The 18,118-nt window shown below is 42.8% G+C and overlaps 1 long non-coding RNA gene across 3 annotated transcripts in view; it reads right to left on the reverse strand.

The window, feature by feature from the left end:
• Positions 1 to 1,774: 1,774 nt before the first annotated feature.
• LOC119386515 (uncharacterized) overlaps positions 1,775 to 18,118 on the reverse strand; it is an 18,605-nt gene continuing 2,261 nt past the window's right edge. Inside the window, exons 1-4 of one of the 3 annotated variants that reach the window (XR_005182306.2) lie at positions 16,317 to 16,411; positions 10,575 to 10,655; positions 9,015 to 9,225; positions 1,775 to 2,003 (exon numbers count right to left, since the gene is read on the reverse strand). This is a non-coding gene — a long non-coding RNA (uncharacterized LOC119386515). Of the gene's footprint in view, positions 2,004 to 9,014; positions 9,226 to 10,574; positions 10,656 to 16,316; positions 16,424 to 18,118 lie in introns of those variants that run through there. The other 2 variants (XR_005182305.2, XR_005182307.2) reach the window with 2 other exon arrangements.

Below are 18,118 nucleotides of genomic sequence, written 5' to 3' on the forward strand. Positions count from 1 at the left end.
CGCTGCAATCAAGAGTAAACAGCGGACGCACGTCACGCCAAGCTGTTTAAAGAGACGAAAGCAACGTGAAAGGAAGTGCCGCAGCGTAACTGACGACATCAAAAATAGCAGCAAAAGATGGAAGCGCAAAGTGTCTCAGCCCGTGCCGTTGTGGATGTCACCACACACTCTAAAACAATAGCAACAATGCATACGTTGTGACGTCTGCTTTCTTCTGCATCGTCATTGGGGAAAAGAGTGTTATAAGTAGAGCAAGAGACAGCGGCCACGCGCTATAAAAAGGCGTATCCGGCGACTGAGCCCTCAGAATCCTCCGAGTATCTCAGGCTGTACTACTTTCGTTTCGTCGGAAAAGTGAAACATGATCGCAGTAGTAAGTGCTTTCAGTTTGACGGTGGGCTACGAATATGTTCTCGGAAAGCGAAATCACCTCTTTATTACGGCATAAATTCTAGCAGATGTGAAACTTTGAAGCAGCTGTGAGCCTTTCTTCCGCATGTATTGTGCATTATGGAAATGCTATTTCGCATTAGATTTTGCAGGCCCCTAGTTATGCGCACATTGTCAAAAATAAAAAACCCAGCGCACCAAGTTGCAGCAGTTTAATATAGTCAAGGTTCGCGACAGATAATTGAGATGACCTTTTGCTGCATTAATACGACATTGTTTGCTGACGCAAATGTATGGCATTTTTAAACCGCTCTGCAGGGGGCGCAAATTCAACTGCTTGTATGTGCAAACTGTTCTTTTTTTCAGGCTATTCTGAGTTGCCTACTCTCTCGTGCCTTTGCTGAGCAAAGATACGGTGATCACGGCTACTTTCATAATGACTTTCAGGGACCTCTCTTCGGTGCTGCCGCAACGCCAAGCATAGCAACCGCTGAACCCATCTATGTAAGCCTTGTTTTGCGCTGTCTTTACCAAAGTACCAAGTGCAAATGAACATTCTGCACTTGACATATAAAAATTACTAGACCCAAAATGCCTAATTTGAACTCCTATTGTGTTAGAAAACATAATTAAACAAGGATACACATTGAGAGCAGCATTTTATTTCGATTCTAACATATATTCTTCCTTCGTAAACTAAGAGCTTATAAGTGAACCAGGAACTTTTGAACAGAGCGCTCGCCATGAAGAACTTGACTTCTGTTGGCCGGTATTGTAGTGTTTCATGACTGACAATGGTATTCATGACACTGAATACCATTAGCTATTGGAAAAAAATCGGAATCTGGGTCCTGCCTCTTTCCTTTAGCACAAGGCTGCCTTTAAGATAACCCATTTAGTCTTGTCGTGTGAGCTGGCATCACACAGGAAGTCATTCCTACTTTAACAGCCTGCAAAAATCTTTAGAATGCAAGCTGACCGGATGGACCACGGATATCTGTATCATACGGAAATCCGTAAGATACGGATATTGATCATCCGTATCATACGGAGATGCGGCACTGAAATATTTGGTCCTGCATCGCGCAGAAAAATCGATGGATATCCTAATATAACTGAAATGTAGGTATATACACGCAGCACAGTAGTGTGGATATTGGTAGTAGAGTCGCCGACAATGTGCCTTGATTCATGGCTATAGACCTGCTCAGCTAATTAATTACCACAATAAAGTTCGTGATACATATTTTGACACGTTTGAATTGTAATTTTGTTCGGTGTTGTTGCATGTTCTCTTGAAATATAGTCTGTAGAACCAGATGAAACCATGTTTATGAAGTAATTAATTGGATGCAGAATGCCTTACTTTCAGACATCATAAAAGAAGCCTCAATCAAAAAGCCAGTTACTGATATGTGTTACTGGCACAGATTGTGACTAAGTAATATGGATCTGCAAAAAGGTGCACACAACAGTTGATGGTTGTACATGCAGATGAACCACCAACGATTTATTCATTCGGCCTTCTGATGACTTTCAGCTTGCCCGCCAGGTATCGGTAGACGCTCCCTTGGAAGAACTCGTTTCCCACCTGCTCCTCTGGTGGAAAGCATCTGAAATAGGCCAGAAGCGAATGCTGTGTGAGCAGAAATTTTCGCACTGAGTACAAAAACTGAAACGTATTACCAACGGGAAAGTTAGTCGGAAAGACATTGCAAGGAAAAAATGCCTGGTCTACCTCATCGCGGTTCTCAAAAATGTAGACAGGTTTTCCTTAAGACTCATAAAGCAATGGTAGCAGACCTAGTAGATGTCGCGAATATTCTCGGCCTGTGGCAGTAGCTTCCGCAGGTAGGCAACAAAAATAGCAACAACAAAAAAAAACTCACGCAGCGAAAATGTTTTTCTCAGCAATCTTCTTTTTGTGAGTGCATAAATAATCGGCACAGAATACCCAGGGGTGGCGCGCATCTAGTGTAGTGAACAGCTAGACCAAGCCAAAACATTTATACTGAACAGCGTCGCACACATTCCTTCACTTTTGCGCTGCTGTCATGAATGAGTTTCCAGAACTGCTCATGCTTTCACGCGTGTTCTATGACCCAAGGACGTCTAAAGGCTTTGTACGGTGATAATCAATGTGTGCGCCACACTTGTTGAAATTAAGAATAATGTCCATCTGGCGCCACCAGTGACCTCTGCTGTTTTCGATGTGCGAAAGCACTTAAGCAAATGCCGACAAAACATCATAAATTGGGCAGATTTGGCCACTTATGGCTTAATGATGCCGCACTGCACGTTTTCTGGCAGATGAAACGCTGAGGTAAAGGTCGAGATGATACAGGAAGACATTGTTTGTGACGCCAAAAACATGTGATAGCAGGAAGCGAAATAAACGGTTCGGAAATCGCTAAGATAACTTTTTGCAAATGTTATTTAGGCATAGTGTGTGTCGAATGGGGAAGATGGTTAGAGCGTTCAATGCATGTAATGGAAGGGAAAGAAGCAGGCAGTGAGAAAGCACCTCCATGACAGCACGCTGGCCAGTCGCTACATACAGATGCTTTGTTTGGTATGCAAGGCAAGCTATGGCAAAGTCACCTAAATCATGTGCTCGCGTTGTCTCACGTGCTCTTGATTAGCGAATAATGGCGGGATAAGTTGAGGTTGTAGGCTGCAAACTGCGTACACATTAGCCCTTTAGAGAGCGGAAGCAGCCCACCTTCGCACACGCTCGATAAATAAAATCTAAGAATACATTTTTTTTGAAGACAGGCCACCAGAGTGAAGTTTTTCTGCAGCAAAATAATTAAAACTGTTGATTTACGCACAATGCAAGCTGATAACAACCATCAATGGCACTGAAGTGACACAGCAAGGGTCATTTCTCTCGTGAACAAAGCAAATGAGGACATATGATATTGAAACCGTGCTTTGACTGACATAAGCGCTCTTCGATAAAAAATTTGTCAAAATTGAGACGGGAGTTTTTTTTAATTTTATTATTTGAAAATGAGCTTTTTAGAAAAAACTCGCTTCTTTAATTATTTTTTATTCTTTTGTACTGCCTGTAGCAAAATGATATTTCGCAGAAATGTTGCAAAGGCTTTTTTCCATATTTGGCACTGTTTTGAAGTTTCTGCATGAAAGAGGAAACGCGCCTAGGCACATCAAACTTAGCAAACTTTTTTCATTCGGGCTGTGTTTGCCATTTTTTCCTTTTTGAGCACAGCATAAAGAAAGCATGAATGTAATTCTCAGCAATGCGTATTAAGACCTGCAGAAAAATATTTCAACACATTTATAGTTTGCGCTAAATTCGGCCATGAAGTCTGGAAATATTGCGATGAGCAAAAACAGGACGCCTGCGCCGCCATCTTCAGGTACTTTTTTGTCGCACTGGGAGTGTTTCTTGGAAATACCAACTTTTTGGTTCCTTGCACTTTGAAAGTGCCCACATAACATATAAAAAAACCCAGACAAAACAAACAAAAATATCGACCAGACATGCATGTTCGACCTCTTGTGGAATCACCCTGAATAGTCTTTAGTTAGAATCACAGCACATAGAAACCATGCCAGGAAACCTTAGTAAGTCCAAGGGAACGCTTCCAACTGTTTTATTTTCCGCACATCATCAAAATATGCATATTTTCAGAAATATGCACGCAGGCAGGGCGCAGCGCATGCAGACTATCACACAGCACTATCAAAAAAATCTATAGCACAGTGCTATAAAAAATGAGCATTCACTCTTGTACAAAAAGACTGAAGGAACAATGATGCATCCATCTCCTTCTGTACGTGATACACTTCAAGCTCTTCAGATGTCAATGTTTCTCTGCTTTCTACCCATGCGTTTCTCCAAACAGCAGTGCACAGCCACATGAAGCATAATGGAATGGCACGTGTGAACCCATACCATTCTTAATCGACAATACATGCTCCCTCAGGCAATCATTAATGCAGCAGCCGATTCGGCCAATATATGACTTGCCAACGCTCAATGAAATTTCATAAACAACACCCACCCTGCAACACAGAACTGGTCAGCAATCATTTGCAGTTTTTAGACATGAACCTGTTACTAAATGCTATACATTCGTGCTAATGTATAGCTCCTGTGCCCATAAGGACCTTCTGCCTTATGAATATGCTCACTCAAAAACTATGAAAAGAGCTATGCGAAACTGTGTCTCCGGTCAGCGTTATTGAAGTCGTGCGAGCACACTATGGACAACAGTTCCCAGTTACAGATTTCAAGGCTGGTAGCGCCGGCTTCCTTCGGTGGTCTTGACCAGTGTGTTCGAATCTTTGCTACAGAAGTTGAAAAGATGAAACAGGCAGCCCGAGGCCGTGCAGAAAGAGAGCACTGGTTCTCCTTTACGTGCACAAGATTGCCCACAATTCCAACAAAAATTGCATACAGGCATGATGTTCCAGTTGCTTTCTCGGCACCCAACAAGCTGTCGAAGCTTTGTGCCCTTATCTTTTCACAAAAAGTCAAGCTTTTGTGCAAAAAGAAGCCCACCAGGCCAGTTCCGCGTTGCATGGTGGGTGTCGTTTACGAAATGCCGTTGAGCTGTGGCAAGTGTACATAGGCTACACCGGCCGCTACATTAATAATCACCTAAGGGACCATGTATTATCGATTATTGTGCTTTGTGTTGCTGCACACCACTGTTTGGAGAAATGCATGTGATAGGAAAAAGCAAGGAAACCTTAGAAAGTGAAGTGCTTGACGCGTATCACATACAGAAGAGGATGGATGCATCAGTGTTCCTTCGATCTTTCTGTACAAGAGTGCATGCTTACTTTTTCATAGCACTGTGCAATAGTTTACATGTCATGTGCCCTGTCTGTGTGCGCATTTCTGAAAAATTATGCATATATTTGGGTGATGTGCGGAAAATAAAATAGTTGAAAGTCCTGAGCCCTATCCTGTCTTTGCTCACATTTCTTCCTTAAACCCAGTTGCGCCACAAATATTTCACTAAGCTTTGTACCAACTCACTCAATGTTACACTCTGCCTTTGAGAGCACTGGCAGAAAGAGCACCGCCAAAACCACACATATCTCAAAGAAAGGTGACTTTTAAGGGCTCGTTCTTTCTTTGTTAGACACAATATTAATGACAACTAACAGACAATAATGTCAAGGAAAGTATTAGGGGTGTTATTTGCAGTAATTAGAATATAAATGTGAAGGAAGTAAAGTGGACGAAAAGAAAATTTGCCGCCGGCAGGGACTTTCGAATAACGCGTCCGATGCTCTACCACTGAGCTACGGCGGCGGTCATCCCTTCATCCACTTTTTGAAGTATATATGTGAATTTAAACCTGGGAGTGTTAGTCAGCGCCGATCGCAGCCATGACGGCGAGTGTGGAACACTCTTTTCCTGCCTGTTGGCATCACGTCACACGTGATCTTTTTACGAGCTGGCAGCTGACCAATAATCCCTCGCATACTACCTGAAGGCATCAAGTCTGCCAGAACGAGATCCTCGCTATGAGACCCTATACTTTCCTTGGCATTATTGTCTGTTGTCATTAACATATCTCAAGGGTGATTCCACGAGAGCTCGAATGTGCATGTACAGGAGATATTTTTATTTTGTCTGTTTCTTTTTGTGCTGTGTGGGCACAATCAAAGCGCATGGGACCGAAAATTTTATTTCAAAAAACGCTCCCAGCACGGCAAAAAAATATTTGAAGGTGATGGCACAGGTGTCCCTTTTTGCTTACCACAATATTTTCAGATTTCGCAGCCAAATTTCGTGAGTTATAAACGTGTAAAAAATTTTTGCTGCTGGTTTCAATACGTGTCACTCTGAATTACATCCATGCTTTCCTTATGCTGTCTTCAACAGAGAAAAAATGTGAAAAAATGGCAAACATGGCCCAAGTAAAAAAAGTTTGCAAACTTTGATGTGCCTTGATGCGTTTGCTATTTCACAGAGAAACGCCAAAAAAGTGTCGAATATAAAACAAAGCCTTTGCAACATTTTTGCAAAAGACCTGTTTTCTACAGGCCATGCAAAAGAAGAAAAAAGTAGTTGAAGAAGCAAGATTTTATATAAAAAAAAGCTCATTTCAGAAAAAGAAAACTCTGGTCTCAATTTTTACAATTTTTTTTTATCTAAGAGCACTTAAGTCAGTCAAAACACGGTTTCAATATCGTATGTCCTCATTTGCTTTGTTCGTAAGTTGGAAAATATTGCGGTAAGTATTGCATGCCACCACATTTTTTTTGCCCCGCTGGGAGAGTTTAGAAATTTCAGTTGCATGGACACTGAATGTACCCACGCAAGACATAAAAAAAAACCTGACAAAACAAAAATATCGATCGGACATGCATGTACGATCTCTCATGGAATCACCCACAAGGAATTACAGATACAGGTGTGACTTCCAGTTTCTGTCATTACGCTAGAGTTCACCTCGACTCCTTCGTACTTAGTCGTTGCTGTGTGCTCTGACAGTGCTTTTAATGTCACTTTTTTCTTATCTGCATCGTTCTTATGTTGGCGCAACTGCGGTTAAAGTTGGCTATCTCTTCAAGGTAGACACGGTCTCCTACCTAGTCCGCTCAGGAGATGTACAAAATGCCAGAGAAGTATTTTGGCAGCTAGTCCTTTTCTTTTACGAGTGCGTGCCACAGTTTGCACATGGGAATTTCAGCAACCCCAATGTTATATTTACACAGCACCTGTGATAACTTGCACTCGAGGAAAGGGAGCGCAACTCCCATGTCAAAAACGGGGAGGCTGGAAATGGGCAAACGGTGTCCCAGACCATTCATGAACTCGGGAGGGTAACCTTCATCAAAAGGTCCTGCCTGCATGTTGGAAGTCTAGTCTTCAGATTTCGTGCAAATGTGAGTAGTCCAATGGAAAGGCAAGTACTTTTCTTTGACGAGTGTCAGGATGTAGGGACATGAAGTCCAGACAGCCAGTATGCGTACTCTTTTTGTAAACGTTGAAAGAATGTGCCAAGTCCCTTTCTAGAAACACATCCAAAAAGCTGGCATGTGGTCTGCCCTATCACCCCCGTGAACTGAATGGAATCTGCTTGGTTGTTTTGATGCATGGTGAAAGCTCCTAAGCAAAACACTTAATCACGCTAAAAAAATCCTCCATGTAGCACACAAAAACTCTTGGCATTGGACCAAAAGTGAGAGTTATTTTGGAGCCTCTGCATTGTCAGATACACAGCAGGAACCAAGAGAGAGAGGCAACTATTGAAGAGCAGTGGACTTGCTTGTCAACAACCATGTCAATGGGAATGGAAGTGTACAGTTCTGTTCACTTACATTCGGACTAATACGACCACTGGGGTGTATGCTGCTGCTCTTGGCACTGGTTGGCCCAACAAGAAAGGTCTGCAACTGATGCCCCCGACTTGAGGAGGCACCTCAGTTTTTTGCCTGGGTAACACCTACTTAAGTTTTGAAAAAGCCCACTACAGGCAAGTACGCGACACACCAATGGGTGCCTGTCTCAGTGACCACTGTGAATCTGATGATGCAGCGGCTGGAAAAGCCCGCCTGCCCTCGCTTTTCAGCACAACACCAAGTATTTGGTGTATTATGTAGACTATTTTTTCTGAGTGATTAAGCTTGGCTGCTTTAGAAGCTTCATCACACAACTAAACTATAAAGATCTAATTGAGGTCGCAGGATAGGTGGAGGCTGACTAGAAACTGCCTTTTTGGGATGTGTTGGCAAAAAGGAACAATGGAGCACTTTCCTTCTACGTCTACAGAAAGAGTACATACATTGGCTGCTACTTCAACATTTGGCAAGCGTCATTCTGACGCTTGCCAAATGTTCAAGTACCAGCCAATGTACCAGCCAAGACGACAACTACTGACCTTGGCAAGCGTCATTCTGACGCTTGCCAAGGTCAGTAGTTGTCGTCTTGGATCGTTATGTTGTATTTGCACGAAACATGAAGACCTGACTTCCTATATGTAGAAAAGCGAAAGGGACTTTCCGACAAACAGTTACACTCCTGCGTTCCTAAAAGATGTGGTAAACAGTTTGTCCAAAACCTCCCAGCCTGCCAGTGCCCAACAGAAGAAACGTGCTTCCATACCTCACGTGTACAGGATAAGTGAGACCTCATCATGCGTGCTGTGTAACTATGACGCTGAGGTTGCTGACATTTCTGTGAACCAACTGAGGCATGCACTCATAAGTGGAAAGGACAAGCTGCCGAAAGAAGACTTTCCTGATGTTGCTTACAAGAACCCGTGTGCAGACTGGGAGAGCATCTACACAGGGGTGATGGGCCACATTAAACAGCTGCTGTGGCAACATCGGAATGATGCGGATAAAAAACAAGTGGTGTCAAATGCTCTGGCAGTGCACAAAGCAATGACTGAGCACACTAGCACATTTACTGAGGTCTCGGACAAGGCCACGGTAATCTGCAACGGCAGCTGTGGCTATCTGCAACTCTAAACAGCGGCACCTCTCACGGCCACTAACGGCACTGGTGCAAAATGCGACACTGCCCGGCAAGAAAATCTCCACACTTGTCACCCTTACTCATTCTAGACATCCTGGCTGAATCTCAGTGTTTTCTGCCTGTAACAGAACAAAAATATGATTCAGAGACTCACGCTTCAGTGCATGAAGCTTCTCTGAGGATGATGACCTTCCTCTTTGATGAAAGAGCAGCATGGTGAACCAGGGATGCTCTAGTTGTGCAGGTTTTCGATGCGCCACAGTGCCTTTGCTCTTTCTCTCTGAGAAAGCAAGGGAGCCCTCGGTTTCTTCTGGAAGCCACTGCCACTTCTGGTTTTCCATTAAAATTCCTCGGCCAAGGTCAATCTGCACAAGGCCGCACATGAGGTCTTTAAAACTGCAAAATCTTACATTGGAATTTCTGTAGAAGCAAAAAACCGATTTCCAATAGGCCAACCCAGGCATCCTTTTTTAAAGGTAGGGTACTCATTTTGGCTGGTTGGTTCATATTTACAAGTGGAAAACAGTGCTAAAAAGACGGGACAAGAAAGGACACAGACCCCCCCAATGGCACTGTCCAATAACCAAATGTGTTTTATTCTTCCAGTCAGCACATATATACTGCACCAGTAACGCAGTGAAACAGAAAAAAAAAACAGACTCAGCCTGCGCAGAGGAAATAAAGTGATCAATGGGATGGCAATTCCATGTCCTTCAGAAGTCGGCAAATCGAAGGAAGGCTTACACATGCCTTGCCGCTATTCTTGATACGATAAGATGAGTGCGTCTCATTTCAGAAACTTATATCCACAATCGTGGCAAGGCATGTGTAAGCCTACCCTTGATTTCCCTGCTTCCGAAGGAAATAGAATTGCTGTCCTATTGATTGATGCCTCTGCACAGGCTGAGCCTTCACTTCTTTTTTTGTTTCCTTGCGTTAGTGGTGCAGTATATAAATGCAGACTGGAAGATCAACACATCTGGTTGTTAATCAAAGCTGTGATCTCCTTTCTTGCTCCATCTTATAAGCACTGCTTTCCACTCATAAAATGTCTTAATAGGTAAGGCTCTGCAATTACAACCTTTATTTTATTTTTTCTGAACTACCCCGATCCGCCCAATGTTGCACATGACCTTGACGATGCATGATTACTCTCTACCGTATATGAGAAAAGTACTAAGGTCATTTCAGCACAGCCACAACTCTAACTGCACAGGGAAGCAACATTAACTGTATGCCCTGGAAAGCTTCCTCAATGAAAAAGCTTAACACGAACTGCAACTGCGCAACTAAATTGAAAGATATGTCAAAATTACCTCTGTAATACACAAGATGCACAACAACAATAGAAGGGAGATGAGCCAACAATGAGACAAGTCTCATCTCCTTCTATGGTAGTTATGAATTTTGTGTATTCAAGAAAGCATGTAGCAGTTATTCCAGCAACAAGTATTCATAAAAAATTATCTTATTAAAAAAGTACTGACACAAAAATTTTACATCTCGCTTTTTCCTGTTGAAATAATCAGCTAATGACACGCTAATCACGACTGGAAATCTTGTTTGCTAGAGCACACAACGATGAATCATTTGGACACATATTTATAGCACCTAGTCGCAATTTCGGTTTCAGAGAGTGATGAGAGAGGTGGGGTCTAGCGTGGTTTGTAAACACAGCTGGCCACATGAACACACAAAACAGCAACGCACTCACAATGCATGCCGCAGATTGTGACTGCACGTCAGCACCGCGTTGACAACTGCTGGTTAGAGCGCACATAAGGGTCATGGCAGCCTGCACAAACTCGTGATGTAGATGGCTGTTGGTTTACATACACACCAAAGTGATTTCACAAAGCTCCATTTTGCGCCCAGTTGCATGGCACACACTTTAAAATTTATTCTAAATATGTTCTAGGCTATATTAATTATCGATATTTTGTAGATGATGTGCGCGTGTGTGTCAACACCAATCTATCATACAAGTTATATCAGCTTCAAAATTTTGTGTCAGTGCTCTTTTAATACATAACCCTTTGTCCCATCTTTTTATATTACAGTCAGTATACCACTCAACACAATCAGGTGTATATGAGCTGTGCCACTGTAAAATCCAGAATGTGCCACATCATAGAGCTCAAGCCAAATGTATAGAGTGACCTTAGTTTCATGCTGAACAGCCATTTGGTTTTGTTTTTGTGCTTCTACTTGCCACCAAGGCATGTGCACTCTGGCCTATGTAATACTTTCTGTATGAAAGCATCATTTCACAGATAACTCAGTCTGAAGTTAACAAAATGTATTAAGTGCCACTTGCTACAAACACCCCTCCATGTAACAGCAGAATGACCGATTCTCCAATACACAACTTGTCCCACAAGAAGAGGCAACACTGACAGTGGCACATTCTGCTGGTTTTTTCAGAATGTGAAATATGTCTTCTAACAATCAAAAGCTAATCTTCAAGTCACATTGTGTGACAGAAGCGTGCGTCTCCCTCTCCCCCCCCTCACAGAAAAACAGCATATTAAAAAGGAACTGAGCCACACAGCTTAAGATGAACGGGATGCAGGGCTTAAGCGAGGTGAGTCGGCTGACAATGAAACGTCCAATTATGCCGTGACAACATAACTTCCCACATAGCGAGCACTGCCAGAACGCTCACTAGGAGTGAAACAAAAGCTTGTCCAGAAACTTTTACCATGCTCTCAAAGCCACACACATTTGAAGTTGTGTAAATGTGCATATGCAGTCTCTGAGGTCAAATACTATTATTTTTGTCACATTACGCATTACTCGAGCACATCGATAGCATTTAACAGTATCACGGTATATTGTTAAAACACACCAGCTGTATTATGAATAAAACTTTTAGAGCTTTCATTATTTTATTTGAAATGAACATTCATCTGTTGAAAAGGTTAATCAGTCACTCAAAAGTAAGAGGCTTGTACCGATTCCTGCACGGCACCTATTTTAAGCGATCTTTATCAATAGGTGACAAAGTGACAATAAACAGTTGCTTTGTTTGAAAACACATCTCACGACAACACGTAGAGAAAGCACCTTCCCACACGATTATACACTGTGCGTATGTCGTAGCCACTAGACAATGTCTACCCACCTATCGGAAGCATGAAATCTCTTTCACATTAAAGTGGCAACAGCTCCTCCTGCTGATCTTTTCTGTGAATTTTTCCCAAATATCACACCTTCTTTAGGAGATGAAAAATCCTTCAGGGTGTTGCTGGAGCCAATGTTTCAACACGTGGTCTTGTCTTCTTCATGATAGCAACTACCTTGAAGAAGACGAGACCACTTCTTGAAACGTTGGCTCCAGTGACACCCCGCGTTCAAGCATTTTCCACCTCCTCAAGCTTCCATCTCCCCATGAACTACTTTCTTGAGGACTGATTCATCCTGAATGGATTTCGTTGTTGTAATATAAGCAGTTCAATTATTTTTCCTCGTTTTTCACTATCGACAACTATACTTCATCTCACAAGCTCGTTGCAGCAATGTGGAAGCTATGAGGTGTAAGCAAGCCACATGCTTATGAAGCAAAACATAGCTCTACATACCACTGCCTTAGAATTGGCAAGGTCGAGACGTTCGCATTTGTTTGGCACATGCTACGTCAGAGCGATATGTGACACACTAATCCCACTTTGCACGTACGTCCTAGGACTAATTATTAAAGAGGTAACTGCTGGTGATTGTGATTATAAAGCGACGTGGCCGCATCCATCAGATGTGACCACCTGATTTGATCCAATCTCATGATTGCTACTTGCCCACTATCTTGACATCAAAATATAAACTATGCAATCAACTATCACGTTGTGTCATCTGATGCTGAGGGCAAAGCATAAGGTAAGTTTTGTTTTTATTATTGAGATCAGGTGCTTGTTCGCTCACACCTGCTAAGAATTTGAGGTGTATCTTTGAAACAATGCAAAATATTCGCAAACACATTGCTGTTGAAGTGCCAGGACACAAATATAAATCAAATAAAAAGCATCACTTTAGACATTATGGGCAACAGTGCACAATGACGAGTTGAAAAATTTGACTCAGAAGGCACCCGCTTCAAGCGATGCCGCAATGCTTTGTTTTTTCCTGTGCTGCCATATGCTGGCTTTACTTGCCAAACAAGTGCCTTTAGACAAAATGGAGATGCAAAGCAGCCAGCACAGCACGGATGAATACATTATGAGAGATTTTAACTTTTCCTATTGGCTAAGCAGTCTCCACAGCAGTGCGACCAACTTGTGAGATGGGAGTATAGTTTACCTGATATTTCTGAGTTATATATATACCTTTAAAAAAACAAAGCGAATTTAAGGGATCATTTTCTTCGTTAGACACAACATAGAGACAACCAACAGACAATCATGCCAAGGAAGATATAGGAGACATCATTTGTAGTAATTATGATATAAATGTCAAGAAATTAAGATCATGTGCCATGTGATATGTGATACCAGCAAGAAAAAAAAAAAAGGATGTTCCACATTCGCCACCATGGCTACGAGCGGCATTGGCTAACACTCTCAGGTTTAAATACACAGATATACCCAATAAAGTGTACGGGAGGACGACCATTGTCGTACCTTATTTGGTAAAGGATCGGACACATTACTTCAACATTGCAGGTTCATTCAGTCCCTGATGGTGGCAAGTTGTCCATTCATCCACTTTAATTTCTTCACATTTATATCATAATTACTACAAATAACATCCCCAATGCTTTCCTTGCCTTGGTTGTCTGTTGGTAGTCATTAATGTTATGATATACATGTAATACTGGTGTCACACGAGCAATTTTGACTGCGATCAGGGGCGATACGAATTAGGCTCGATCAGGATCAGGCGCTGCTACACGGTCATGTCTAATCGCGATCAGGCCCGATCAAGATCAAGACCATCACGATCTGCGCATCGAGATCTGGCTCAGATCGCGATTGGAATTGTCTGTACCAAACTCTATCCAGATTAGTTTGGTCCGTGTAGCAGCGATGATTTTTGATCGCGATCAAGAAATCTGATCTGGATCGACCTTGATCACGATCAAAAGTGCACGTGTGACACCGATATTAGACACAGAAGCATCCTATATGCAGCTTGATATTTTTTCAAAAGAGACTCAAACCATGGTGACGTTGCCCTTAATGAGACGTGTCAGTGTGGTGAGGAATGGGAATATGTTTAAAAAATGCTCAAGCAAGTGGCAACTGAGCATGCAGCGGGCTTTTGTTAAAGGGGTGGTGCCATAAAATTTGCGGCTTGCACATTCCTTGTGGCAAACGTTTCTTAGTGCTCCATGAAACATGATGCATGCTCCAAAATCAATATATTCCTGATAAATAATGTAATGCCTGCCTTATTTATGCGAATGACTTTGGGTTTCTGGGGGCCGAGTTAAACACTGATGTCACTGTGTAGGAAGTTTGAACACCTGGGCCCACAAAACTGTAACACACGCAAGCAACTGTCCGGACGCCTTCAACACTTGCTAAAATTTTCTCATAGAGAACATTAGTGTACGGCATTCCAGAATATGCAGAGGTGTTTGTGGAATACCAGGTTACTGGACAACGGTATCGACATCTTGTGACTTTTTGTGCAACCACAATTATAGGCGCGTTTCTTTGTCTTCGCTGAGTGACCACGGTGAAAAATTTTTTCAAAAGGCAACGCATTCAGTACTACACCGTTGCCGAGAACTTACTCCGGCAGAGAAGTAGAACACACTAGGTTTTTGCAACAACAAGCTGCCTCTTTCGCGATGCCACGGTGCGTGCACCCTTCCCCAGCGGAATAGTTACGAAACGTCTCTTCATCTCGGAGGCTTTTCTTCTGGCGATACCGGTTTGTCCCGGCCCCTACCAACGGCTGAGGGCAGCACAGGAAAATTGAAAAGGCGGATTCGGTGCTTGCCTGGTTTATCTTCCTGCTGCCAGGTGGCCCTACTTATTTAGCCTCGCACGTTTACGGCTACGGTAACCCGGTATGCTAATGCAAAGCGTGCGAACAAACTAACATTCTGTATTGTCATTGGTTCGCGTAATGATGTGAAGCATTTTGCAAAATACCAGCAAGCTTGGCTAGTTCGGCAACACGCTGAGAAAAATGAGTGAGTGTAGGTTCGTAGCCGGCACTCTCTTGGCTTTGTCGGTGCAGCAGTGCTGTGGGTCACCGCTAATTACACGTCACGAAATCTTTCGTTACACTTCCTACACAGTGACGTCTGCGTCAGATGCACTAGCATTGGGCCTCGATTTCAAGAACTTGGGCACACTTTGGAAGCAAATTAAATATATTATAAACATTTGCTGTGTCCAACACTTCGTGCAGGGTGTCCTTGCATACAGAGGAAGCCTACAGCAGCAGGCTTTTTATAGCCTGAAAATTTGGTGGCACCACCCCTTTAAGTGTTCAGTGTAGCAGTTTGTTCTGTCGAAGAGCATGTTTTATATTCACCATCTATTTTGATTAGTACTGTAGCATTACATACACAAGAATAGCATAACACAAAGCCAGCTGCTATAGCTATACAAACACAGATGCTGTAGTCCAATAAGATACGGAGAGAAGGGAGACTTGTAACAGCGCTGGTCCTGTCATTACGTGTCCTATTTCTTTTCATGTCCCATTTGCGCTAAAACACACGCCTGATGAGCTAACTAGCCTTATCAGAGAATCTTCTGCCTCGTCAGTATACATCCTTTCATCAGCAAGCACCACAGGACTATGCTAATTATACCACTGGTAGCTTAATGTATACAATTGCATGCTGACAGTACATTCAGTGTAAACAGCAACACTCTGGCAGAATATGAAGTCTGCATGCCAGTTTTCATGACTGTACGATGTGAAACGTGGATGCTCATTGGTACAATATTACTAACAAGCAAAGGTGATGCACACGCATACACACAGACAGCACGAACGTCTCTACACTCCGAGGCACGGGTCCAGGTTACTGTTTCATCAAAAACTACGTTTAACTAACTCAAGCCACAGTTAAATTGCATAATAAACATTTCATGAATTTCTGCTTATTACCACCACTTCGACGCTAGGCAAGCAGAAATAAGCCAAGTTGCAAGTTATATCGCACACGAACGTGAACACGATGTTGACAAACTGTAAATCGCGTTGCAGATTTTAACAACGATGCAACGCAAGTGCCGCTCACTACAATACACATAACAAAAATCGATCATCATACACATGCATATTCTCTCGGTTGTTACATATTTGCTTCCGTACGACCGTGCCAATGCGCCATGGCTCTGCTCAAACGAGCGTCGTCAAGGCGAATCGGTAACGCGCACAATGTCGGTCACCCATAGAGGTGCGTAAGGCTGAGTCTTTACAACGTTTCGTCCGTATGCCGTAACACAGCATTGCACTAAGTTGCATACTTTGCAAAATATCCTGTGCCACTTACCTTTAGCTTCTTTCATGCAGCGGTGCAGTAGGCAGCCACGGGAGTCGGCCATCACATGCGGAGTCTTCCGCCGATTCCTTGAACAGCTCGTACTTGACCGAAGCTCCCAGAACCACGAGAATTGCGCGCAAGCTTTACACCATGGCACAAACGATGGACGGCGCTTTCGCACACGAAATTAATGCTTTTGCCTTGAAGTTCCAGTGGAGGTAACGAGACGCCGAGCGCGACAACACAAAGAAAGATAGCATATTGGCTTTGGCTGTGGATGGATTTGACTTACATTTTTCTTTTCTTTAAAAAGAGAGAAAACAAAACCATCGAAGAGTTCAATTAACAGTGAATGCATATTATTAGGCAGAATAGTATAAAAATAAAACTACCAACTTATTTTAAAGAACATTTTGCTACGGCGCAAGTCAAATACTCTTTCAGCAGATCTGTATTGTTTGTTGTTGTTATAGCAGACGACAGGCTTCTGCCAGCACGCACGTAGTTGTGCGACTTTACGTTTCTGTCGGCGATGTTTTCCTCCGAAGCAAAGCTCTACATTCTCAATGAACCGTAGGGCTACTATAAAGTAGTAAAGCTTTTACACAAGACAGGTATTTGTTACGTCGAAGGAAAATGTAGCAAGCTTTCGTGATCAGCTGGTGTCGCCGCTCGTTCGCTTAGGCAATTGATCGAAATCCCGTGCTGAATTTGGGATCGAGTGAGATATCGACTAGCACGTCTCGAATCAGTGCGGCACATAGCCTAGATGCAGGGGGTTTGGCGGCGTACGTCGTACTGATTTCGCGCGATGACCGACTAAATGGCAAAAGAGCTTTGGGGATCAAGCTTCAGCTGCTCAAGCCTTGTGACTGGGCGACCCAACAGCTTCACCAAAAGCCAGTATCCTGCAGTGATGACACATAAAACTTCATGATGTCACGCGCTGAGCGAATGAACAACCAACAGCGCAGAGAGAGGACAAAAGCGAGCGACGCCAGGCGAGATACGATCGCGTAATATCTGCTTAAATAATAAATACGATCGCACATCGTACCAAGCACTCGCACATATTCTGCTCCAACTTTTCTCCTAGAAATAAGCAAGCGACCGGTGTGTACTGTGTGGTGTAGGGTTGCTAACGCCGCAGGTTGGTGGCAGAGTGTTGTTGCAGGTGGGTTCGATCCTAAACAGAGCGATCGTTTTTTCTTTTCTTTTTTTTTCTGTGAAGCCTTTTATACACTGCTGTCTCCTTTTACGTGTTATCTGGTAACACACCAGCACAAAACAAGGAAATGAAGCACCAACTATAGCCATTATGGCATTGTTGTGGTACTCTGTTTTTTTTTGTTTTTTTTTTTGTCATGATACAGTTGAAGATGCTACAACATAAGGATTGAAGCAAGTGATCGAACTAAACGAAAAAAAATAAGGGGCACAATGTCAAGAGACAGATCTTGGGCAATGCTGAATGTCTGTAAAATGACTGCAGCTAAATATCTACATGATTGAGCTTGCTAAAGGAATGTCAGGTTGGTAAACTGATAATTTAAAACAAGTCTCACGACCTATTGAATAGGGATGTGACATAGTAAAGACATCACTTGAGAGTATGCATGCTGTCCGGTGTGTACGCAAAGGTAACGCAAGGGTGCCCATATTGAATGCAGATAAATAACGCAGAGAGTAAGCAGATCAGAAAATTTGCATACATAAAACGCAGTCATTTGACACAGGATGGGGAACTTCAAATTGCATTTAGAGGTATTCATAGTGCAGTGGATATGAAAGTGGTGACAGCTTTAGCATCA

The sequence above is a fragment of the Rhipicephalus sanguineus genome, chromosome 3 (genome assembly GCF_013339695.2).
Source record: "Rhipicephalus sanguineus isolate Rsan-2018 chromosome 3, BIME_Rsan_1.4, whole genome shotgun sequence".
Lineage (NCBI taxonomy): Eukaryota > Metazoa > Arthropoda > Arachnida > Ixodida > Ixodidae > Rhipicephalus > Rhipicephalus sanguineus.